The sequence below is a fragment of the Phascolarctos cinereus genome, unplaced genomic scaffold (assembly GCF_003287225.1).
Source record: "Phascolarctos cinereus isolate Bilbo 61053 unplaced genomic scaffold, phaCin_HiC Scaffold_726;HRSCAF=1367, whole genome shotgun sequence".
NCBI classification, from domain to species: Eukaryota; Metazoa; Chordata; class Mammalia; order Diprotodontia; family Phascolarctidae; genus Phascolarctos; species Phascolarctos cinereus.
In genome coordinates this window covers 94,759,009-94,768,007 of record NW_027556098.1, presented here as the reverse complement: position 1 = coordinate 94,768,007, position 8,999 = coordinate 94,759,009, and the positions used below count along the sequence as shown (strand labels likewise).

Sequence of the window (8,999 nt, the reverse complement as noted above, 5' to 3'; positions counted from 1 at the left end):
CTGCAAAACACTTCAGATGGCAGAATCAATTCAAACATAAACATTTTCACAATCTTCTCTCTCTCTTCTACTTCTAATTTCTTTTAAGGGATAGGAAGATTTAGCAGGTTGCTTAGAAGGAATAGCTTAGGGGGAAAAAGTGAGCACTTCTTTCTTAATTGTGGTATTGGCTATTAAAACTCATGTTATGCACTACTTGCAATATTAATGCTCCTGCAGTGGCCTACCCAGCAGATGGCGCTGTTGAGACTCAAAGAAGATTATGACCCACACGGCTACGCAAATGATTTATGAGAAATGGTTGTTGGGACAAACTTTAGTTGTTTGGCAATAAGATCCCTTTCAAATTCACCTTTTCATTGCTGAATTAAGATTTTTTTTAGACAGAAATGTTATCAGAGATTTGCATTAACTTTCTGGGAAAGTGACGATGGTGATGTCCAAGTGATGACAATCAGTGTTGTCCTCATGACTGGTGATCAGGATATTGGGTCAACAAGCAACTTCACTGAAACTATCTCCAAGTGCCTGAATTACAACTTCTTTTTTTTCCCACTTCAGTGAAAGCAAAACTAATTCTATCAGCTGCAGTGAGCAAAAGAGGCCCCAGTTAAGGCTTGCTCAATAAGAATACCAGAACAAAGAAGAGGTGAAAATGTTCTATGAAAAACATTCTCAAAATTGGGGATTATAATTGGGGATTATATTAAGAAAGCATGATGCAAGAAGATGAGATATTTCCCTGAATATAAAGAAGACACAGAACAAAGAAAATTAGTTGATCAAAGGGGCAACTTGGTATTTTGGAGAGATCATTGTTTGTTGTTGTTGCCTTAAACACTGAATTTTGGAGAGAACACTGGATTTGGAGTCAGAAAACCTGGGTTTCTATCTTGGCAGCTCTGCTACTTACTAGACACTAAGGCAAATGACTTTCCCTTTCTGGATCTCATGTTCTTTATCTGTTAAACAAGAGAATTCTACTAGGTGACATAGGCTCTTATAGGACCAGGGCTGTTTTTTTTCCCCCTTTCTTTGTGTGCCCACTGCTTATCATACTTTTTGGTATACAGTAGAAGCTTAATTAATGATTACTGACTGCATAAACCTCTAAATTTTTTTCATTTCTAAATACTATGATCTTAGGTCTTGACATTAGCAAGTTAACTAATCTACTTAGTTCTTCAGCAAGCCCAAGAGTTTTACTGAGATAAACATTATGGTTATTCAGATTTGAGCAATGGTTCCCAAGAAATTACCGTAGGATTGCTTTTATATGGTTGGCATACTTCAGCTTAGTAAAGTAGAAAGAACACTGGCTGTCAAGTCAAAACACTTGGGCTCAAATCCTGCCGCTATTGCCAAGTCACTTAGTTTCTCGGTGCCTCAGTTTCTTTATCTATAAAATAAAGGGCTTGAATTAGATGACCTCTAAGATCCCTTTCAGATCTAGATCTTTTATCCTATGATTTATATTTTCTTTTCCACGAGAGCATTATGAATATGAAACAGATGTTTATTCCTTTGGAATCTTATCTGTTCTTTCCAAGTTGTCAAGAAGGGCAAATAGCAAATGGAAAAACTAACATAACAGCAACCTGTGCATCTTAATGAGGAGAAATTAAATCATCAGCAAACTTAAAAATTCTCAACCATTGACCATTGCTTTGCACCCTGATCAGACAACACTTGAAGGGTTTCCTGCAATCTTAATAGATCATGATGTAATAACCCTAAGGTCTGAAATCAACATCTACTGCATCCTGAGAACTGTGCTAGGTGCTAAAAGGGTTATATAGGACTTCATTTCAATATTTTATGGATCCATGATTTTGTCAGCAAAGCAAACTAAAACTCTTAAGTACCATAGATATCTTGATAGTGGCTGCGACTGAAAAATCCAATCCCCTCTGGAGATAAGCATCTTGAGTTTATCGGGTTGGTCCTTGCATAATACTCATACAGTCCTTCATGAGTTACACTCAAAGCAAATTCATCTTGGTAGCATGAGACATCACTGAAGCTCAGTTGAAATAACCTTTGCCTTTGAGAACACAGGATCTCCACCATTTCATGATAGGAAATTTAAACAGCACTTTAGTGGAATTACAGAAGAAGTCAATTAATTGTAACCACAGCCACAAAGCCCATTGATATTGAGCAGTCTCTTCGTTGGTAGAGATCAATATCCCACACCTTTGTAGGCTAGGGTATAGTTGTTGAGAATGGGAGAGAAGAGAGATGCAGTTTTGGATAGCTGTAATTGTTAGAATTCCACTCTCCTTCCCCCACTTTAATTTGTGTCTAAATTTCCTTCTTTCAATTTGTACCCATGCTTCCAATTCTGTTTTTTTGAGAATGGACAGAAGAAGTCTCATTCTTCTCTAAGCATCAAGTGAGAAGAATGTAGGATTCCAACCTGTCTTCAGGGACTTGAAGGGAGAAAAACTCTGGAAAGAAGCCAGCATGTAGAACTTTAATCAGATCCTCACTTTCAGCTTGCAGGCCCTCATCGTCTCATGTCTGGATTATTGCAATGGTCTGTTAGTGGGTCTTTACTTGCCTTGAGCCTCTCCCCACTCCAATCCATTCTCCATTCAGCCACAAAAGAGATTTTCCTAAAACTTAGGTCTGATGATCATATCACACACACACACACACACACACACACACACACCCCTGCCCCTGATCCCCATTCAATAAACTCCAGTAGCTTCCTATTCCTCCAGGAGCAAAAAATAAAAATGCTCTGTTTGGCATTCAAACATCCTTCATAATCTAGTCCCCTACTATGTTTCCTGTCTTTTTATACCTTATGTCCCAATGCATATTCTTCGACCCAGTGACACTGGTCTCCTGGCTTTTCTACAAATAAGACATTCCATTCTTGGCTTTAGGCATTTTCTCTGGCTTTCCCCATACCTGGAACACTCTCCCTCCTCTGCTTTGACCACTGATCTCCCTGGCTTCCTCTAAGTCATAACTAAAATCCTATCATCTATAGGAAAGTTTCCTCAACTCCTCTTAATTCCAGTGCTTTCCCTTTTTTACTTATTTACTATTTATCCTGTATATAGTTTGTTTTGTGTGTGTGTGTGTGTGTCTGTGTATGTGTGTGTGTGTGTGTGTGTGTGTGTGTGTGTATATATATATATATACACATGTAGACATACATACATATATATGTTTGCATGTTGTCTCCCCATTAGTTCCTTGAGGGTAGAAACCATCTTTTGCCTCTTTTTGCATCCCCAACATTTAACACAGTGCCTGATACATAATAGACGCTTAATAAATCTCTGTTGATTGATTGATTGCCTTGGATAAATGGTTTTCTTTACCATTTGCTATGTATGTTCATTGTGGAATTGCTATTTGGTGGGAAGGGATTCAAGTCTTGGATCTAAAGCTTGGGTTACTCTTTTCCCCATTAAAAAATAATCAGGAATTTAGGAAGGAAAGGAGAGAAAGGAAGGAAGGGAAGGAGAAAAGAAGGAAGAGGGATTACTTCTAGCTGGAAGAGTGAAGCCCTGGGAATTAATCAGGAAAGGTTTTGAAGTGTAGCACCTTAGATGAGCCTTGATAGTAGGGACAAATTTCAACAATTGAAAGTTTGCTAGGTCCATTCTTGATATCAGTGACAGCATGAGCAAAGTACAGATATGAAAGTAGGAAGAATAACTGATGAGAAGATATGATCTGGGCTATCTAAGAGCTTAAGATTTTCTTTAGAAGATAAGATTAATAATATACATAAAAACAAGGAAAAATAGAAAGTTCAAAATTGATATTAAATTAAATGTTTGATGGTGTGGTTCAGATTCTAAGTACAATAGGAATTCAGAAAAGGGAGATAGAGGTCAGGGAAGGCTTCATGGAAGAGCTAGAACTTGAGAATATTTGAATATTTTAAAAACTGTCTCCTAGGAGAAGAGTGAGACTTCTTCTGTCCATTCTGAAAAAACAGAATTGGAAGCATGGGTACAAATTGCAAAGAAGGAAATTTAGACACAGATTAAAGTGGGGGAAGGAGAGTGGAATTCTAACAATTACAGCTTTCCAAAAGTGGAATAAGTGGGTTATATCTCTAGGAAGTAGCCTCCCCTTCACCAGAGTTATTCAAAGCAAAGACTGGATAACCATTTTGTGGATCTGACATGGAGGGAATTCTTCCTCAGGTAGGGGTTGAACTGACCACCGAGTCCCCTATAATTTCTGAAGTTATGTGACCTCTGATATGATATTACTTGGAATTATTTTTAACTTCTGTTCAAGAGGAATCCCACCCACTCAGAGGCAGAGCACATGAGATGGGGAATGGCAGGAAATTAAGTTGGAGAAACAGAGTATTACTAAGCATAGCATTTTGTGCCATGTGAATGGCATTCTCTGATCACCACTCCTCCACTACCCATATTCCGTGCTCAGATCACAGGGTGCCACTGAGCAAATCATAATACTCACCTGTCTCCTTTTATTTTAAGCAAAACATGTCCAGCTGTTAATGAGAGAGGAGCACCTTCTGAATAAGAGTGAGATTAGTGTGGATATTATTGAATAATGTAGATGTTATTACTTTTAAGTGATTGGTTTTTCTAAAATTATGCATTGCCCTAAACAGTAAGTAAACTAATCTTTGCAGTTTCCTTTTGAATGGTTCAACCAAAGTGGAAACTCTGATATGGAGTCCAAATGGTAATCATTATTTCCTGCCTTTCAGACCCTCCTCTGCCTTCTGTATGCAAGTCAGCAAAGTTCTCTGCCTTTCTAACCTTTCATCTTTTTCCTCCCTTTGTAACTTGAGCCTGATTACTCTTTCTCTTCTGTGGAAGCAGACCATTTTCTGCAGTCTTTGGGGGGTTGGGGGCAGAGCAGAGGAAGCAAAAGAAAAAGAAAATTTTCCATTTATTCAGAAAATGATTTGAGAAGGGAAAATATGGGATGGAGAAGGGGGAGGGTTCCTTCTCTATTTTCCTAGAGGTACAACCTAATCAATATTTTGCTCCATAAAGTAAAGTTACACTTAAAAGCTATCAAGAATTTCCCCTACAAAGAAGTACTTGTAATTGGATCTTTCTGCTTTGGTAACAGTGGTTTCAGCAGGCTGTTTCTATAGGAAGCAAGCATTTCCGGCTCCAAAATGGCATTGTGCAGAACTCTTCCTCTTTAATGGGAGAACTGTGTGCTTTGTACTTAGTGACTGATCATGTGTTATGAGATGAGTTCTGGTTTTAGCCACATCCTTTGGTGGAAAGAGCGATGTGGAGGCTATTGCTGTTTCAGAGACCTTAATGAGGCAGGATACTCACAGTGCTTTTTTTTTTTCTTAGTCTCCAATAATTGGCATCTTCTTTTCTTTTGTACATCCTTTGCTGAATCCCAATTGCCTTTTTCCTTCTCAGTCCTTTTTGTTGAGTGAACAGATCTTCAGAAAGTGACCTATATCTTAGCAGATATGTAAAGATGCTGAGCAAAAAGATATAAATAACAAAGGAAGTATGTCATTGAGGTCAATGCCATGGGGCAATCTGGAATACAGCTGAGTTACAGATAGTGTGGTGCAGTGGAAAGTGCTTTGGATTTACAGTCAGAAAAATCGGATTTGACTCACGTATCTGGTGCTACCTTGGACAAATTACTTCATATCTCTAGGCTCCAGTTGTCTCATTTATAAAAATAAAGGGGTTAACCTGTATGGATAGAATAATAATAACCAATGACAGCAAATGCAAAGCTACTCACCTTTATTTTGTTCATATTTCCTCTGACAAGAAGAATGACCTTAAAATTGGAAAATGTAGATGACAAATGGCTAACAAGGAGTTAATGCCCAAGGTCATCATGGTGAGAGTAAGAGAGTACTTACCTCACTCTTGCTGAACTATATCTCAGAATGGTGAAATTCCTAGCAAACATGACTGTTAAGCCATTGTTAGTGATTTTTATGATGGAAAACGGAAAAGGTACGATAGGAGAAAAGATGTTTTGCTAGTTTCCAAAGGGCAAGAGAATGGAGCCTATAGAACATAGGCCAGTGTGCCTGACCCTGATTCTTAGCAAAATGATAGAATGTTTTATTACAGGGAAGGTTAATGGAAGAATGAAAAAGGAAGAGGTAATCACAAAGATCTTTCAACTGATCTCATTTCCTTCTTTAATGGAGTTATTAGATTAGGGGCACACTGTAGATTTTTAAGACTCCAGGTTCTACTCCTCACTCTCCAGTCTTTTCCACCATCCCTGCAGCAGCCTTCTAACCCTGGAGATCCCTGTGTTCTGCAGACCTCTCTTCTGCTTAGTTAAATCTCTGGCCCAGACCATTATTTCAAGATGTGCCTAGACTTTGATCATTTTTCTCTGTCTCCTTACCAACAGACTTGCTCCTGTGAATGCAATCTCTCCTCATCCTCTCTGCCCCCTTCCCACCTTTCCTTTACATGTTTTCTTTCTCTGTTAGAATGTAAGCTCTTGGGGGAAAAGTACCTTTTTAAATTTATTTATTTGTATTCATGTACTCAACAGTTAGTACAATGCCTGGCAAATAATAAGTGCTTAATAAATGTTCTGATTACCTATCCAATAATAATAAATAATCCAATAATAATAAAGTGTTTGGCAAAGGCTTACATGTTATTATTTCTTTTTATTTTTGCTTTTGGAGACTGGGTTTCACTACCTTCCCCAGCAGCCACTCCTGGGCCCAATCTCACTAGTGATCAAGATGGGATTTGACTTCCTCTGTTTCAGACTTGGTCATTTCACCCCTCAGGCAGCCTGTTCCATTCCCCCTTTTCCCCAGAGACTCATCATATTGGTACTGAACACTCAGTCAGCTTAGCTCACAGAACCTCAAAACTCCTAAACTCCAGCAATCCTCAGTCTCCCCAGTAGTAGGGACCATAGATGTGCTCCATCATTCCTAGCCCATATTATTCTTGTGAAAATGATAGAGCTATGTGGACTAGATAATGATACAACTGGGTGGATTCAGAGTAGTTTAAAGGTCTTTCCTAAGGAATAATTCATTCATGACAAATTTCAAACTAACCTAAAAGGAAAATGTGGAGTGCCCAGGAATCTGTGGTCGGCTCTGTGTTCTTTGACATTTTAACTGAATAAAGGAACAGAGAGCATACAGTATCATATTTACAGATGAAGCAAAGCTGGGAGGGACACCTAAAAACAGTGGATAACATAGTAAGGATCCAAAAAGCTTTATATAGGCTAGAACATTGGGCCAAATTTAATAGGATGAAATTTATCAGAGATCAATGTAAAGTCATGCACTTTGGTTCAAAAAGTCAGCTTCATGAGTGCAAGAGAGGGTTGATATCATAGACAATAGTACATCTTCACAAATGAATCAGTAGTATGATGTGATAGCCAAAAAAACTAAGGCAATCATAGAGGTGATAATCTTGCCCTTGTCAAACCACATCTGGGGTATTGTGTTCAGTTCAGCCACATTTTAAGTAAGATATTGATAAGATAGAAAGCATCCAGAAGATGTAACCAGTGGATAAACAGTTTCAAGTTCGTATCACATAAAGAACAGTTAAAGGAACTGGGAATATTTAGGTTGGACAAGGAAGATTAAGAGGAGGTAGGAGAATTGTCTTTAAGTATTTGATGGTCAGTTATATGGAAAAAAAAGAATTTAAATTTGTTCTTCTTAGTCCCAGTAGGAACAATGAGTAGAAATTACAAAGTGTTTAATTTAAGCTTAGTGTCGGGACAAACTTCCTGACAATTATAGATATCCAAAAACAGATGAGATCTCTCATGAAATAGTGGGTTTCCCCTCACTGGATGTCTTCAAGCAAGAACTGGATGACCACCTAGTTGTTGGACATGTTACAAAGGGAATTCATTTTTGGGTGCAAGTTTAACCATGTGGTCTCTGAGGACCCTGCGAATCTTTGATTTGGAACACAGTTCCTTCTAACTCTAAATCCAATGATCTACATCATTGTGATCTGCTTTGGTCTAGAGGACCCCCAAAATCATGGGCCAGTCCAGGAGTTCAAATCTACTCTGCAGGGCTCCATACCAAATCTGAAGAGTTCACACTAACTCCTCTTTGGCTTGGTATTGTAGAGACCTAAGTCCCCAGATGAGGAATTGCCAAGGACATGGGCTGTTTCCTTGTGGTCCACCAACCCTATGACTTTCTGATGTATTATTGAGCAAATATGCTTTCTCTTACTGGTTCTGCCATTCAATGATAGGACCAAGAGGTTTCTTCTTCCATTGTAACAAACCATTCACTGATAGCTCCAGATTCATCACTTCAAAGGGCTGCCATAAAACAGCTTACTTGACCTTCTGTTTATTGTAAGGTAAAAATTTCAAACATTTGTCAGTCATCTTGAGAAGTCAACAGAACAGAATGCCATTTTTTTGCATAAAAGAAAAGCTTCTAGACAGGTTTTAAAGATGCTGGAATGCCAGGGCAAGAAACCCACCATCCAGTGACATTTTAATCTATGTTGAACCCTGAAGAAGCAGAGAGAAAATTGCTAAGAATAGGTTTAGCTAGGTACCACAAAGTACAGAGTTCTGGACCTAAAGTCAGAAACACCTGAATTCAAATCTTGTCTCATACTCTACTAACTGTGTGACCTTTGGCAAGTCACTTGGTCTCTGTTTTCCTCAGTTTCCTGATCTGTGAAGTGGGGTTATGATAGCATCTACCTTCCAGGCTTGTTGTAAGGATAAAATGATATTTATAAAAGTGCTTTGCAAACCTTAAAGCACTACATAGGTGCTAGCTACCATTACTATTTTTCTACCAACCAGCACTTACCAGTGTCCTACACATGATAGGCACTTAATAAATGCTAGTTAATTTATTGGTTCAGTGGAAACTAATGAGGACTGTGAGACACCTGGCAAAAGCAATGCCCTTTATGAGTGTAAAAAAGATCTGCTCTGAATCTTCTGCTTACTTGTAAAGATTCCATCCTTTTTACTTCAAACATCATTATAGGTGATGCCTT

The 8,999-nt window shown here is 38.4% G+C and overlaps 1 long non-coding RNA gene across 3 annotated transcripts in view; it reads left to right on the top strand.

Annotated features, from left to right (window-relative positions):
* Positions 1-387: 387 nt before the first annotated feature.
* LOC110217536 (uncharacterized) overlaps positions 388-8,999 on the top strand; it is a 112,039-nt gene continuing 103,427 nt past the window's right edge. Inside the window, exon 1 of one of the 3 annotated variants that reach the window (XR_013482934.1) lies at positions 388-924. This is a non-coding gene — a long non-coding RNA (uncharacterized LOC110217536). The remainder of the gene's footprint in view (positions 925-8,999) is intronic. The other 2 variants (XR_013482933.1, XR_002327060.2) reach the window with 2 other exon arrangements.